Below are 16,508 nucleotides of genomic sequence, written 5' to 3' on the forward strand. Positions count from 1 at the left end.
TTTGAAGTTTAAAAATAGTAATGAGAGCAAAAGTAGAAACTATCTTTGCATGGAAAATGTCTTTGTGGATTACTGCTTCCATCCTCAAGCCCTACCTCTTGAAGAACAAAAGAAAGTTGACGGCTGTTTGTGCCTCATCGCAAACTGGAGAGAGGGAGTTTATAGGGATTGCCTAGAGTTTGATGAGTCTTATGTATTATGGAGACATAGCAGCCTATTGCTTGACTCATACACAGAAAATCTAGGGTTTGGGATGGTCTGGCTAGCAGTTTTAGGAGCATGTTGCTGCTGATTTATTAACTACTAATTTATTATCTGCTGATTTATTGTCTGAGTCAAGAATGTGTTTATGCTTCGCATGGACCAGATGAGGGTCAGCCAGCATGTGAGTTGTATTAGAGCTTCCCCTATAAGGACTGCCTGTGCTGAGGCCTCAGCAGACAAGAGTTCAAGGTGAACCAAAGAATTGCTAAGAGCTGCAGAGGAAGTAAGTGACCAGATAAAATAGGGAAACTTTTATCTGTATCAAGGGAACCAAGGGAACCATAGATGAGATGATACACAAGGGTTTCCAATGACTCCACCAAAGTGCCCACTAAAGAATTAGCTTTTATCATCAGTCAGGCTCCAAGGGAGTAAAGTCATGTTACAACGAGAACAAAGATAACTTTTCCATCTCCCTTCTCTCTCCTCTCTTCCCATTAGTCTAACAAATTGAAGGAAGAGAAGAAATGTTAGGAGTTGAGCTTCTAGCACCCATTGCAGAGCAGACCCCAGCTTGGGAAGGGGTGGTGGGAGAGTGGTTTTATACTTTAAATGACGTTCTAAGTTTTGTTATTTGACTACATATTCTTTTTACCTAATTGAGACAAGTCATTTAAAGTGGTTATAACTCTTTCTCTTACTTCAGGATGAACGGACGAGTTATGGAGCTTGCTCAAGTCTGCATCCAGTGGTAGGGAAAGTATTAATCCTACTGATCAGTATTAAGAGATCACTGGGACACGGTTCTTTCATAAGGTTGCTTCTATGATTATAGACCCTGTATGTACATCAATGCTCAAAGCATGGGCAGTGAGGCAAAATCTGTATGCCCAACAATATGAATGAATTTAGGAAGGAAAAACTAAAGAAGAGACCAGGGACACTGCCTGAATTTGGTGGAGTCATTGCATGACCCCTAGTGGGAGGGGAGTAAATGCTGAGAAAATGTGAATATCACCCAAGTAAAAAACTCCTGCCCTCCTTTGCTATCCATATGTAGGCAGTTGTCAAGTCCAGTTGAGTTCACTTCCACAATATTCTGTATCGGTCCCTCTCCATTCTCTCTGCCCTCCTGTTTTCTTTCTCACATTCTTATTTCTGGATCTCCTAGCTTGAATTTGTTCCACAAGATCTAACTGTCATTCTATCAGTCTATCAATCACTCTTCACTCAGTTTCAAGAGCTATATATATTCTTAAAGCAAAAGTTTGCACATATCATTCCCTAGCTGGGCAACCTTTTAGGGCATCTATTTTAAGGGATAAAATCTAAACACTTCAGCATGGCATTCAGGGCTCTTCATGGTCTAGTCACTCACACACACACACACACACACACACACACACGCAGACAAAATGTTTCTGTCATGCTAGACTGCTTGACATTGCCCAAATAGGCCATACATTTTCTTATCACTATGATTTTTCTCATATTTTGACTCTAATCTGAAATATTTTTTCCTCTGCCCCACCTTGCATATACCTCCCCTCCTCCTGCTTTTGAAACCCTACTCATTGTTCTAGGCCCAGCTTATATTAGAGTTCTGTGAAACATTATCTGGACCCCAAGTCAGAATATTATTCCTTCTCTTTCCCCAGATATTTCTTTTATTGCACTTATTTCCACCACATATTCTACTCTGACTTATAAAATAGATCATTTTTGTTTGTATATCTCCTCCACTAGTTAGTAAATCTTTTGATGCCTTACCTATAATAGACAGTCAATAGATGTTTGTTGAACTAAATTAAATGCTACTAACCAGCCTTGAGAGGTGGGAGAAAGAGGCCTTGGAAGCTGGCAGAGGGATGTCGAAGAGTTTGAAGGCACTGCTGGGCCTCTCAGTGGTGATGCTGACAGCAGCCACGGTGGCCAGCATGCATCTGGAGCAATGGCAGGACCAGCAGAGGCTTCATGATGGAGTTATCAGAGACACTGAGAGACAAAATTAGAAAAAGGTAAACATTCGTCTTTTGGGAGAACAGATTATTTTAACCGAGCAACTTGAAGCAGAAAGACAGAAGACATTATTGGCAAAGGATTTCAAAAAACTTAACTTGAAATGAATGTGAAATATCAATGGGACAGATGACATTGTGTGTGTGTGTGTGTGTGTGTGTGTGTGTGTGTGTGTGTGTGTCTGTGCCTGTTGATGGAGAATAGCTTAATGGTATCTTAATCTTTTTTTAGTCACTATCTTTTTAAACTTGATCAAATAAAGGACAATGGATCATATATTGTAAATTACTGCTTTCAAAGTTCCTTATGTCTGAATAAAGAAATATGGGTGTACAGTCTCCTGACGAGTTTCTGTCTGTGTGATCCTGGTAAAAGTCCTGTTAAGTTCGCAGTCCAGAGCTTAGGATTGTGACTGAAAAGCGCTGCTAAACCTGTGAGAAGGAAGGAAGAGATAGTTACATCCACCTGAGTAGTTCAATCAGTCAACACAGTGATGGAGCCACAATAACATCTACCTCAGAAGGGCTGGATGAAAGTGAAGTGGAGAGAGAGACTCCCCTGATTGTCAAATTGGAGGATCAGACATCAGTAGATTTATGTCATGACTAGAGCAGGGATTCCCTAACAGCGATGAAGAAGATGTGTTGTGGATGGAGAAGCAGCTGTCCTGCTTCTGTGACAAGTTCGAAAAATGGATACCAATGAGACAGCTGAGGGGACAGTTCAGTTATGTTAAGGGTGATTTTTTTTTAGATTTACTTTTTCTGATTGCTCAGCAGATGGCAAGGAACAGTATAAAAGGCTGAGGCTGACATGGCAGCAAAGTCATCATGTTGGCAATGTACAATTTGTCTCTGGAAGGACGTGGACAACAAGGTTATTTCAGGTAGAACAAAGATATCTGTACTTTTATTGGGAAACATTGGACTTTTTTACTAGGGAAAAATAAAAAGACTTCAAACTGGTGGAGCACAGTAGCAGGTTGCCTCAGTTTGAGACGTCCCATATACTTCTGTTCAGGTGCTCAGGAATTTGGATAACCAGGATGGTGGAAGCTTGTTCATAACAAACCCTCAACATTGAAGCCTAAGGAAAAAAAGTTGTCTGCCCCAAGTTTGAAGTAAAAGCAGCCTCAAAACTAACTTTAGATCCCATTATTACTGTTCAGGGACTTAGAGAACAGGCAAGTTAGAATCCTGTGGAATCTGCCACGGAATTAAAAGAGAAAAGGTCTTGAGCTCAGGAAGCAAAAGACATTAGAAGAGCCCAGAAGGAAGTGGCTGGCTTTCTTGACAGAAGTATGTCTTCTATCCCTGTAAAATCCAAAGCCAAGGCCACAAGTCAGGTGTGATTCTTAAGAAAGAAGAGATTGACTTTTCATCTTTGAGCTCCTCTGACCATACCACGTTGACAAGCCCATCTACTTCTCCTCTGGATTTCTCTGCGCCCCACCGCCCCCATCCACCAGACAGCTGCCTCTCATTCGGTAATGCCTGGATTTCTTTTAGAAGCAGATCTGATTCCAGATGTAATGCCCCCACAAGCTTTGTTCCATGATGGTGATGAGATGGAAGGCAATGGAGCCATAGACTCAGGGATGGAATATGTCTACAACATTGACACGTTGCTTAGGTGAGCAGTAAAAAAAAAAAAAAAGAGAGAGAGAGGATGTTCTTTTAAAGCCACTGAAACTTGGAGGTAATTTGTTAGCACAGTATAACTTACCCTATTTAACTGATACAGGTAGGCAAAATTTAATCAATAACACATTTAATCAATAAAAAACTGAATCTCAGGGAAACTAAGGGACATTTTCAATATGGCATTTATTAGTCAGTTACTAGAAGGGTAGTAGGATTCATCACCAGATTTTCTGACTGTAAGTGTAAGACATTTTTCATCAACTTTAAAGGGGAAAAAAACCTTTAAAATGTATGTATTTAAATTTTACATTGAACACAATTATATACATATATATATGTATATACATGCATATAATTGAAACTGCCTTTACAAAAATTATGGCAGTGAGAAAAATCTGACATAGAAAAACAATGACAGTGAAAAAAAATGTGACCTAACTGGCTCCATCCTGCTTCTAGCCTCCAAGTTGCCCTTGTTCATTCCTTGGTGCAGGCCAAGGTAACTACAGGAGGAATTTATTTTATAGTTTAACCTTCAAGCAAAGGTGATAACAGCCCCTTCCCAAAACTATCCTCTTTTTGCTTAGTGACCAAAACCACATTTGTAAAACTAACAAATTAGCCACAGGATTAGAATTGTGGACAGGAGTTATATAGCCAGAGGTTACAAGATTCATACCCTTTCCAATTTTTTCTTTAGATAACATTACTGTAAAATCTACAATTGGCGTCTGAGGTGGTTTTTAGACTTTGCATTCTGATGGATGAGGTGGCACCATCCAGATAAGTAACCCATACCAACAAAGTGGCTCAACTGATCATGTGGTCTCACCTAGGAACTGACTCAGTGCAAGAAGCAGCTTTGATCTCCTATAATTTCACCCTCAACCCAGTCAATCAGCATTCCCCATTCCCTAGTGCCCACCAAATTATCCTTGAAAAATCCTAGCCTCTGAATTTTTGGGGAGACTAATTTAAGTAATAATAACTCCAGTCCTTCCACTTGGCCGGCCCGGCAATTATTAAACTCTTTCTCTACTGCAATACCATTGTCTCAGGAATTGGCCTTTTATCTGTGCAGCAAGCAAGAAGAATCTGCTGGGTGATTAGACATACACACATATATAATTTTAGAATAGATACAAGATAAAATGGAAGTAATACAAATGATAAATTTCAATATAATTATATTAAAATATTGTTTCATTTTGGTCTTCCTTAGTGAAAATTTTTACATTTATTTTTAAACCTAAATAATTTATAGTTGTACATAACAAAATGTCTAAAATTTTATAATTGTTTTTACATTATAACTTCTCTTGAGCCCTTAAAATTATCTCTTCATAATGAATTAATGGCATCTTCAGCAACCTGGATGAGCCTGGAGTCTATTATTTTAAGTGAAGTAACTCAGGAATGGAAAACCAAATAATGTGTGTTCTCACTCATAAGTGGGAGCTAGGCTATGAGGATGCAAAGGCACAAGAATGAAACAATGGACTTGGGGGACTCAAAGGGAAAAGGTAGGAAGAAGGTGAGGGATAAAAGGTCACAAACTGGGGGCAGTGTATACTGCTCGGGTGATGGTGCACCAAAATCTCACTAAAGAATTGACTCATGTAACCAAACACCGCTTGCTCTCCAGTAACCTATGGAAATAAATTTTTTAAAGTATCTCCTTGTTTAGAAAATATATATAGATTTTGTTTGTATATAGATTTTGTTCTTGACAGGAGTATGTCTTCTATCACTGTAAAATTCATAAGCCAAGGCTGCAAGACAGATGTGATTCTGGCTTGCAGTCTTGGATGATGAATTTTACAGGGATAGAAAAGAAATGAACTTAGAAATGAGATGTTTGGAAATGAACTTGGAACTTGGAAAGGAAGTATTTGGAAAAGTACTTGATTTCTACTTAAGCCATTTTCAGGTACTTTACAGTACTTAGACATCTTATATATTTGTGTCAAAGTTGTATGTATTTTAGAATTATTACCAAAATAACAAGAGATGTGCTATATATTTAAAATTATTAAAGTCAATGCTATGTGTATTATGAAATAAAATAGACTGTTTTGGGTTTTTTTCTATAACCTTAAAGTTTATATTTTTCTTATCAAAATTTGGGATGCTTTTTCTCCCCCTTATTATGACAAATAATATATAAACAAGTGAATATTTTTCTTGAGCAATAGAAAGTATTTTCAAAAACATTAATTAAGTATTATTTGTATTGTGCTGTGTAGGCTACCATGAATGTCCTTTCTTCCCTTTTCTACCAGTAATTTTCATTTTCAGGGAATGGAAAACATTCCCTCTAGTTTTAATCTTATTCTTCAAAGACAGTATACAAAGAGACTGAGGAACAATGTAAATTGTTGGAGAAGCCATTTAAATTCAAAAGTATTTCCATACTCCAAAGTTAAAACCCTGGGTAGTTTTCATAATTATTATGTTTCAATGCAGAATTTAACCACAATTGATCCAGAGTTAATTGCTAAAGTACTTTACCTAGATGATTTTGAGAGGAAAACAATCTTCAAAACAATATTCATCGAATAAGTAATTTAAATGCCCTATTACTATTATTATCCCCATAAATACCAGTATCAGAATATTAGAAAACTTTAAATGGGATGGTATGCTGAATTAGTTGAGAATCTTCAATTGAAAGCAACAGAAAACAACCCTTACTAACTTATGAAAAGCTAATCCATTGGAAACTGAGTATTTCACAGCACCAAAAGAGAAGTTAAGGTCTTTGGAAAGACAGGAACAGGCAATTCTGAGGCTCTTATAACCAGTAACAAAAGAACAGTCATTTCGTTATCAATAAATTGATTCCAAATGTTTCTGTTCTTGTGACAAGGTCCAAATTCCCACAAGAAAGCACGTGATTGTTTTAGCCTCTGTGACACACACAAACCCTGGCAAGAGGAGGAGATGTGGATCCTCCACTGACTGTCCCTCCAAGGCTAAGCAGGATGAGGAAGGGATCCTTTCCCAGGGAACACTTTGGTGTGGCCTTAGCAAAATAAAAGAATAGATGCTGAGCACTCAAAAATCAGATGTCTGGCTGCTTCAGGGTCCAAATCTGTATGATAAACTCTGTTGGGGGGGCATTGTTATGCTCCCATCTTAATTCTTCTGAAATACCAATGAAATTTTGATAAACAAAACAGGATAACAGGCAGAGTTGAGATGCAGAGATGGATTTTTTAATGCCCCATCCCCCATTCTCAAGATTTCACATTTAGGATTTCATGAAAACTAATAAAAGGGGATAAGATGAGTATTGAGTTCTCCTTTTCACTGGATCAGTTTATCTGTACATTCTAGGATCTTAGCTGTTGAAGCACCTTAGCTAAGTGCCAAGGAAAGTGAGTTTAGCAAATTATGTAGCTATATTGCATCCAATCCTCTGTGGACTTATTCTAGTTCACTGTTACATACGCTCATGTCAAGCTCTCTTCATCCCTACATCAGCCTCAGCAAGGTAAATGTATTGCTTTGCTAGGGCTGTCATAACAAAATAACATAAACTGTGTTATTTAGATAACAGAAATTTATTGTCTCATAGTTCTGGAGGCTACAAGTTCTCAAGATGTTGGCAGGGCCATGCTTCTTCTGGATGTATTAGAAAAGGATCTGTCCCAAATTTCTCTTTTAGCTCCTTCTAGTTCCTTGGCTTACGGCAGCATAACTCCAATATTTACATAGTTTTCTCCTTGTGTATGTGTCTGTGTTGAAATTTCCCCTTGTGTATGGTTCATCATGGTGAACATACTGGAACAGGAGGCCCACCATACTTTAGTATGACTTCATCCTAACAAATTATATTTGCAATGATCCTATTTCTAAATAAGACACATTCTGAGGTACTTGGGAGTTAGGACTTTACTATGTGAATGGTCTTATGATGGACTAGTAGTTATAATTGTTTTTGTTATCCAGTTTCTAGCAATTAACCACTTATCTCCTATTTCTGACAGCAAATATCTGTAGCTTTCTGTATCTCATATTTTTCTAGGCATAGACTTGAAATAACTTTATAGAATTTTACCCTTCCTACAATTCCATGTTTTACCACAACTACTCTCACACAATACTTTGCTAGTGTACATGTACTGGCACGCTTAAATGCATTAGTTAAATGCAGGGAGAAGGGCTAGAACTGGATTCAGGGAAAAGCAGTCACATGGTTCTGTGAGGCTGAGAAAGATCTGACTGCTTGCATTGGAAAAATGTCTAGTTTCCCAGAGCCATGCGACTACACAAGATTCAGTTGCTCCCTATTCTCCTCAAGTGTGAAAATTGCAGACCATCTCTGCCACCACTGAGAAAAGCCCTATTTCCCTCATCATAGTCAATTCTGTCACAAATTTTATGATTTCTCAGGGATGTTCAGAGAGATAACTTCCTGCCACATCTCCAAAAATGTAAGAGTTGTTACTCTGGAAAGGAGCAGGTTAATATTTAAGCATGTCATGAATAGATACATAAAAAATGAACATGATATTTGTATTGTATTTATATTGACTTCATTGTAGAGAAACTTTATCAAAAGTCCATACATTGCTGTTCAATCAGTCTACATGGCTCTTCATAAAATCTCTTAGTAACATTTGATCCTTTGATCTCCTCTCAGAATGGTATCTCTAATTATGTTGTTTAATTTACTCTGGCTGATCCAGAAATAATTTTGGTTACCAAACATATTGGGAGAAAAAATTCTGTTTCTGTTTTAATGTGTTGAATATCTTCTAGCAGAACTTTTCCCTCCAATTTTTAAACTCAGTCTTATAAAAGTACTCTTGAATTCCTTTGTGTATAATTAATACTGTGTTCAAAATTTGTATGACCTCTTCCAGAATTAGAAGAAAAAGGAGAAACACAATGGAGGAAATATTCTACTAATAATTAAACCGCTGTGAAACAATTTCACTAAAATTCAGCTTACTTGAAAAGATCCCTGCTTTGGTTTGCACTTGAATTTGAAATCAGGAACACTGTCTGATTAATTTTAAAATAGAACTTCAGGATAAATTGCAATATTCAATAAGTTTTCAAGATGAAAAGCCTTCACCAAATTATTTTAAAATGCAGAAGTATGTGGAAAAGTACATATTCTATATTAATATAGGTATACTTTTATACCTGTATACAGGGCCATTCATAGGGGAGTAATTTCAAGTCATCTTTGTCACATACAAATATGAAATATTGGGTTCAAATAAAATTGGGAGCCATTTAATTCAGAAGCATTAAGAGTTAAATCACATAAATAATATGTGTGTGAATTGGTTAATCATGTTTATTATTTTTGTGAGGTCAAAAAGAGGTAAAAGATATAGTGAAGTCTAATTCTGCCTTTATTTTGTTTTTTAAAGTGTTTTGAATAATTTTCCTTGGCTATTCCTTACCATCTAATTGTGTAGAGTTTAAATTCCTTTAACTTTAGCTTTTCTTAAATCAGTTTAGTAATATAACCACAAAGTAGTTTAAGAATAGCTCTAGGGCTGGGCGCGGTGGCTCACGTCTGTAATCCCAGCACTTTGGAAGGCTGAGGCAGGCGGATCACGAGGTCAGGAGATCGAGACCATCCTGGTTAACACAGTGAAACCCCGTCTCTACTAAAAATACAAAAAATTAGCGGGGCATGGTGGCGGGCGTCTGCAGTCCCAGCTACTCAGAAGGCTGAGGCAGGAGAATGGCGTGGACCTGAGAGGCGGAGCTTGCAGTGAGCCGTGGTTGCACCACTGCACTCCAGCCTGGGCCACAGAGCGAGACTCCGTCTCAGAGTAGTTCTAATTTGTCCCTCCAGCTCCATTCTCTATTCTTTTTCTCTTTGCTCTGTGAAAGGTGGGTGTAGGAGAGAAGTCATCTGTATCAACTGCATTAATATTTTACAGTGGATCTGAACAACATTGAATACCATGAAGAGATATGGGGAAGTAGTAAAATATGGTAGCAGTACTTATTCTGTTCATTCCTTAATGGAGGGTTGCTAGGGGCCACCTGTGTCTATCCAGCTCCAGTTTCTTCAGTAAATATTTTACAAAATAATGTTTATATATGATATTTCAAATGCTAAAGTTAGGATGAGAATTTCGATGTAATAAATGTTTTTAATTTAAATATAGAGCTTTTATTTTCTTGGAACACTTGTAAATATGTGTCAATAATTTGAGATCACATCATTGGACTCCAGCCTGGGTTACAGAGCGAGACTCTGTCTCAAGAAAAAAGAAAATGGGGGTGGGTTGGGAGAGGGAGTAAGACAACTGAATAGAACACTGCCCCTGTCATCTCCTCTAGGGACACCAAATTAAACAACTATCCACATAAGAAAGCACCTTCATAGGAACTAAAAAATCAAGTGAGTAATCACAGTACCTGATTTTAACCTAGCAACAAGGAAAGAGGCACTGGAGAAGGCAGGAAAGACAGTCTTGCATTGCCTTCATCAACCGTTCCCCCAACCTCAATCAGCAAGGCATGGAGAGAAAATCTGTGTATTGGGGGCAAAGAGAACAAAATGAATATGGGACTCTGCATTGAAACTCAGTGCTGCCCTGAGAAAAAGAAACTACAGGCCAATATCTCTGATCAACATTGAGGCCAAGTATCTCTGATGAACATTGAAGCAAAAATCTGCAACAAAATAGTAGTAAACTAAATTCAACAACACATTGAAAAGGTCATTCATCACGGTCAAGTGGGATTCATCTCAGGCATGCAATCATGGTTCAACATATTCAAATCAATAAACATGATATATCATGTCAACAGAGTGAAAGACAACCATATGATCATTTCAATAGATGCTGAAAAAGCATTTGGTAAATTTCATCATTCTTCATAACAAAAACTTTCAAAAAGTTTATAAAAGGAACATGCTTCATTATGATAAAAGGCATACATGACAAACTCACAGATAGTATCATATACTGAAAAGGGAAAAACTAAAAGCTGTTCTTCTAAGATTTGGAATAAGACAAGGCTTTTGCCACTTTTGTTCAATATAGTACTAGAAGTCCTAGCAAGAGCAATTAGACAAGAGAAAGGAATAAGGGACATCCAAATTGGAAAGGAAGAAGTCAAATTATCCTGTTTGCAGATGACATGGCCTTATATTTAGTAAAACCTAAAGATTTCACCAAAGAAAAATATTAGAACTTATAAATTCAGTAAAGTTGCATGACACAAAATCAACATGCAAAAGATCAACAACATTTCTACATGTCAGTAATGAACAATCTGAAAAACAAACAAAGAAAGTAATTCTATTTACATTAGTGACACTAAAATGAAATGCTTAGGATTAAACTTAACCAAAGACATAAAAGATCTACACAATGAAAACCATAAAATGCTGATGAAATTGAAGAGGACTCAAAAAAAGGAATGATATTCATGTTCATGGATCGAAAATATCAATATTGTTAAAATGTCCATACTAACCAAAGCTATGTGAGATTTGCATATTCAATGCAATCTCTATCAAAATACCACTGACATTCTTCACATAATTAGAAAAATTAATCCTAAAATTAATATGGAACCACAAAAGACCCAGAATAGCCAAAGCTATCCGGAGCAAAAACAACAAAGCTGGAAGCATTCCATTATCTGACTTTTAAATTACACTACAGAGCTATAGTAATGAAAATAATATGACACTGTCATAGGAAAAAAAAATACATAGACTAATGGAAAAGAGTAGAGAACCCAGAAATAAATCCATGCATTTACAGTCAGCTCATTTTTAACAAAGGCACTAAGAATATACACTGGGGAAAAGACAGTCTCTTAAATAAACGGTGCTGTGAAAACCAAATATCCATATGCAGAAGAATGAAACTAGACTCCTTTCTCTCACCATATAGAAAAGCTGAATCAAAACAGACTAAGACCTCAAACTATTGCAAGAAAACACTGGAGAAACACTCCAGGATATTGGCCTTGGCAAAGATTCCTTGAGTACTTGTACAGGGAACCAAAGCAAAAATGGACAAATGGAACCACATCGAGTTAAAAAGCTTCTGCACAGCAAAGGAAACAATCAACAAAGTGAACAGACAATCTGTTAAAAGGTAGAAAATATTTGCAAATATCCATTTGACAAGGGATTGATGATTATAATATATGAGGAATCCAAACAAATCAATAGGAAAGAAAAACAAATAATCCTGCTTAAAAATGGGCAAAAGATCTGAATAGACATTTTTCAAAAGAAGACACACAAATGGCAAACAGGCATATGAAAAATGCTCAACATCACTAATCATCAGGGAAATGAAAACCCAAACTACAACAAGATATCATCTCACCTCAATTAAAATAGCTTTTATCCAAAAGGCAGGCAATTTTATCCAAAAGCCTGCCAAGAATGTGGAGAAAAGGGAACCCTTGTGGGAATATAAATTGTCACTGTGATGGACAGTATGAAGGTTCCTCAAAAAACTAAAAATAGAATTACCATATGATCCAGAAATCTCACTGCTGGGTATATATTCAAAAGAAAGGGAATCAATATGTCAAAGAGATATCTGCAGTCCTATGTTTATTGCAGCACTGCTCACAATAGCCAAAATATGGAATCAGCCTAAGTGTCCATAAATGGATGAATGAATACAGAAATATGGATGGCACATATACACAATGGAATATTATTTACATATAAAAAATGAAATCCTATCGTTTGCAATGAGGATGGAACTGGAGGACATTAAGTGAAATAAGCCAGGCACAGAAAGACAAATACCACATTTTCTCACTCATACATGTGACTACAAAGAAAACTGAACTCATAGAGAGTAGAAGAATGGTTACCAGAGGTCGGGAAGTGTAGTGGAGAGGGGAGTATAAAGAGGGAATGTTAAATGGATACAAAAATGCAGTTAGATAGAAAGAATACACTCTAATATTTGGTAGTACAATAGGGCACCTATAGTTAACAATAATTTATTTTACATGTCAAAATAACTAAAACGGTGGAACTGGGATGTTCCTAACACACAGAAATGATAAATGCTTGAGGTGATGGATATGTCGATTACCTTGATTTGATCATCACACATTGTTTGCTTGTATCAAAATATCACATGTGGCCCGGCACAGTGGCTCATGTCTGTAACCGTAGGACTTTGGGAGACTGAGGTGGGCGGATTACCCGAGGTAGGAGTTCAAGACCAGCCTGGCCAACATGGTGAAACCCTGTCTTTACTACAAAATACAAAAAAAATTAGCCAAGTACAGTGGTGTGCACGTGTAGTTCCAGCTACTCGGGAGGCTGAGGCAGGAGAATCACTTGAACCTGGGAGGCGGAGGTTGCAGTGAGCTGAGATTGTGACACTGCACTCTAGCCTGGGCTACAGGGTGAGATTTCATCTCAAAAAAACAAACAAAAAAATCACATGTACTTCATATATATATATGTGTGTGTATATATATACACACTCACACAAGTATTATGTATCAGAACAGTTTAAAATCTTTAAATGAAAAATAATAATATAAAGTAAATCTAAAGGGAAAAATACTGAAAAATTGAATCCTAGGGCTGATAGTAGAATAAACCAGGAAGAAATTGATTTACACAATATAATTTTAAAATATCTCTGATTATAGAAGCAAAAATGGCCAAAAATAGGAGGACTGGTTGAAAAATCTGTTAAATAACCATTTGGACTTCCAGATCCCATTTCCCCACTCCATGCAGCCAGTGACTGCCCTTCCTCAGCTCTGACAAAAAAAACAGGGGTTAGTGCAAATGAGTCTCATTTAAAAGTTTATAGTACTTTATAGTAAACACAGGAATTAAAGGAAGATCAAAGGAAGATTAATATCTTGAATATTTACACTGAACTAACTTCTGAGATTTGGAAGAATCCTTCAGAAATATGTTTAAAATAATACCTGGAGAATTCAAAAGTCTCCAGAGAAAAGACTCAAAGACACTGATGTTAGGAATTTTTAAGCAAATAACAACTAGAATCACTCTACAAGGAATTCCACAATTACCAAATCCCATCTATTAGAACACATTCTCTGATATTCATGAAATTCTCTAATATGGAAAATAAGGATCAAAACAACCTGCAGAAATAAGCAACATGGAGATAACAAAGACTGTGTAGGGAGGTAAATGTCGAAAAACCTAAGAGTAGTATCTTTAGATGGATAAGAAAAGATCTTGCATCCATGAACGATAACAAAATGCTATGAAAAATAAGTGTTCTGCAAACAAAAATATGAAGACTTGTCCATTTAAAATATTATAGCAGAAAAAAAATGGATCAAAAAAAGACCAAAACATACTTATAACACTAGGAACAAAGGTAAAATAGTACAAGTTTGTAGAAGGAGAAAAAGGTGCTTAAAAAGTCTCAAAAATTATATATCATAAGACTTCTCAATAACTCTAGATACTTATATATAAAAGACCAAGGCTTTTAACAGCATGAAAGAAAATGTTGTCCAGCCTAGAATTCTATATCCAGCCAAATTATTAATCAAATATGAGGGTAAACTAATGTCATTTTCAGGCCTGATAGATCTCTAAACTTCAACTGTGCCTCTTATAGAGGGGCAGGAATCTAGGCAGAAGCAAGTCAGAAGGCTTTGATAAAGACTTCTTCAGCAGATGACGCTGGTAAAATGCTTGAAGGGAATGTATATCATCTTGAAAAGAGATTTAGAAATCTAACAGAGAATGAGAGATAAAATTACTGATAAATATATTTTTCAAAAATAAAGGGTACAGCACAGTCATTAATATCACAGAATAAGCGAGGTTGTATTAGTGATACATATATTTTAAAACTAAACAGAAACAATATAATTATTAACTCCAATTGAGCAAGCAAGAAAGAATAATTATCGTTTGCTACATGGCTCCATTATAAATAATTTGCATTACTTAAGAAAGTTAATATGAATATTAATATAGTCAAAATGACAATAGAAATGTATTTGGGAAACTGGAGCTATGGAAATTGTGTTTCCCAGTAGTCAGGAGAGGAGGAGTTGGTAAAATATAGCTAAGTCTTTATTAGAAAGTCAATAGATAATGCCTGAAGTTTTTAAAAACAATAAAATATCAATAAAACTATGTTAGTTGGAGCTAGAGAAGTCAATACCAAAAGAATCAACCAAATAAATTATAATTTTATTAACTGATTTATTATTTCCAGTTTGAAATCTTTAACTAGTTCCTGCTTCAGTTTGCACTCTACTCAACCACTTTTACTAATTTCAGAACAAGCAGTGGTTAATTCAGCCCATATGTTTCAATCCAAATTTTTATGGGCATAGGTCCTTAATGAAAGTTATTCAACAAAAATTGAATTTGTTATATTCATTAACATATTTGCATGATGAAAATACATCTTCTCAACTTAAATTATTGCGACTTGTAAGCAAATGTGAAAAATCCAGATGAGATTTCTATCCTTTCCCAAGTTATCTGCCATCTGACTTCTCAGAGTTAGTATAATGCTATCTGGGAGCTGGCCTCATCAATACATTTTTCAAAATTTCCTTAATCATGAGAAATATTTATATCTGTCTATCTTTTAAATGTTAATGGTTAGGGTTTCATATCATATACATATATATGTAATATATATCACTGAAAGTTCTATCATCCTTCATATGAGTTACTTTCAATATCAGAACAAGAAAAGGATTGTTTCTAATTCCCATACTAATAAGGTGTTATGTCATCTATGAAGGGCTTTAACCAATAGTTAAAAGAAGAGAGGTTTCTTAAGAGGATAAATGTTTCAGTTGAGCACAAGTTATTCAACTCCTTCATCAACCACAAGTGTTACAGTGCCAGACTTCATGAGCACAAGATGAACAGCCTGGAATAAGCAATGCATAAGAACTTTCCCAGATGTATAGTCAACCCACTTTCTGCCTGCTCACCATCTTACATACCTTTCAGTTACTCTGAGTTCTAGATGTAAAATGCAGTAGTCAGGGATATCACATGGATTTATGGCCTCCTCTGGCGTGCTGGGAAACTCCTGCCCTGGGCGAGGATTGTAATCATTCATATATGTATGGTTTCTTTTTTCCTCTGTGGTAGATGTAACATTGATGTCTTCTTTCAGGAAGTCACTTCAAAATAATTCAAGTCAAAGTTATATGTGAGAAATCCACTTAACTATTTCCTAGCCCAAGTACAAAAAATTAACTAAATAAAATGGAGAATATGAGATTGGTTTGTAGCAGGTAGCAATGCCTTTACTGAAGCAGCTACATTGTAGTTCCCTGTAGGCAATGACCACTGGACACTTTCGCACAGAGTAATGCACTTTAGCCTCTGTGATGACATAGAGGCGGATGGAGGGGAGCAGGCTTATGGGTAGACTTAGAATTTGTAATGCTGTAAGATCAAACCAAATCCAAACATTCTGGATTTTATAACACTCCCCTAAAAATCTCAGGGCCACATTGATGGCACTCACACATTCATAATGCAGTGCTCCTGCAAGAAGAGAACAACACTGTATCATCTGGTCTATTATGATCCATTCCAGTTCCTCAACTGATGTGTTAATAGCATTAACAGGTACAATTTATCGAGCGCCTACTAGATGGCAGACTCTGATCCAGACACTTCAACTACAT

At 36.4% G+C, this 16,508-nt stretch overlaps 2 pseudogenes; both read left to right on the forward strand.

Moving 5' to 3' along the window:
- Positions 1-2,072: 2,072 nt before the first annotated feature.
- LOC111552405 lies at positions 2,073-2,330 on the forward strand (annotated as a pseudogene).
- Positions 2,331-2,547: 217 nt separating this feature from the next.
- LOC111552406 lies at positions 2,548-3,859 on the forward strand (annotated as a pseudogene).
- Positions 3,860-16,508: the final 12,649 nt, after the last annotated feature.

This window comes from Piliocolobus tephrosceles, chromosome 8, assembly GCF_002776525.5.
Source record: "Piliocolobus tephrosceles isolate RC106 chromosome 8, ASM277652v3, whole genome shotgun sequence".
Lineage (NCBI taxonomy): Eukaryota > Metazoa > Chordata > Mammalia > Primates > Cercopithecidae > Piliocolobus > Piliocolobus tephrosceles.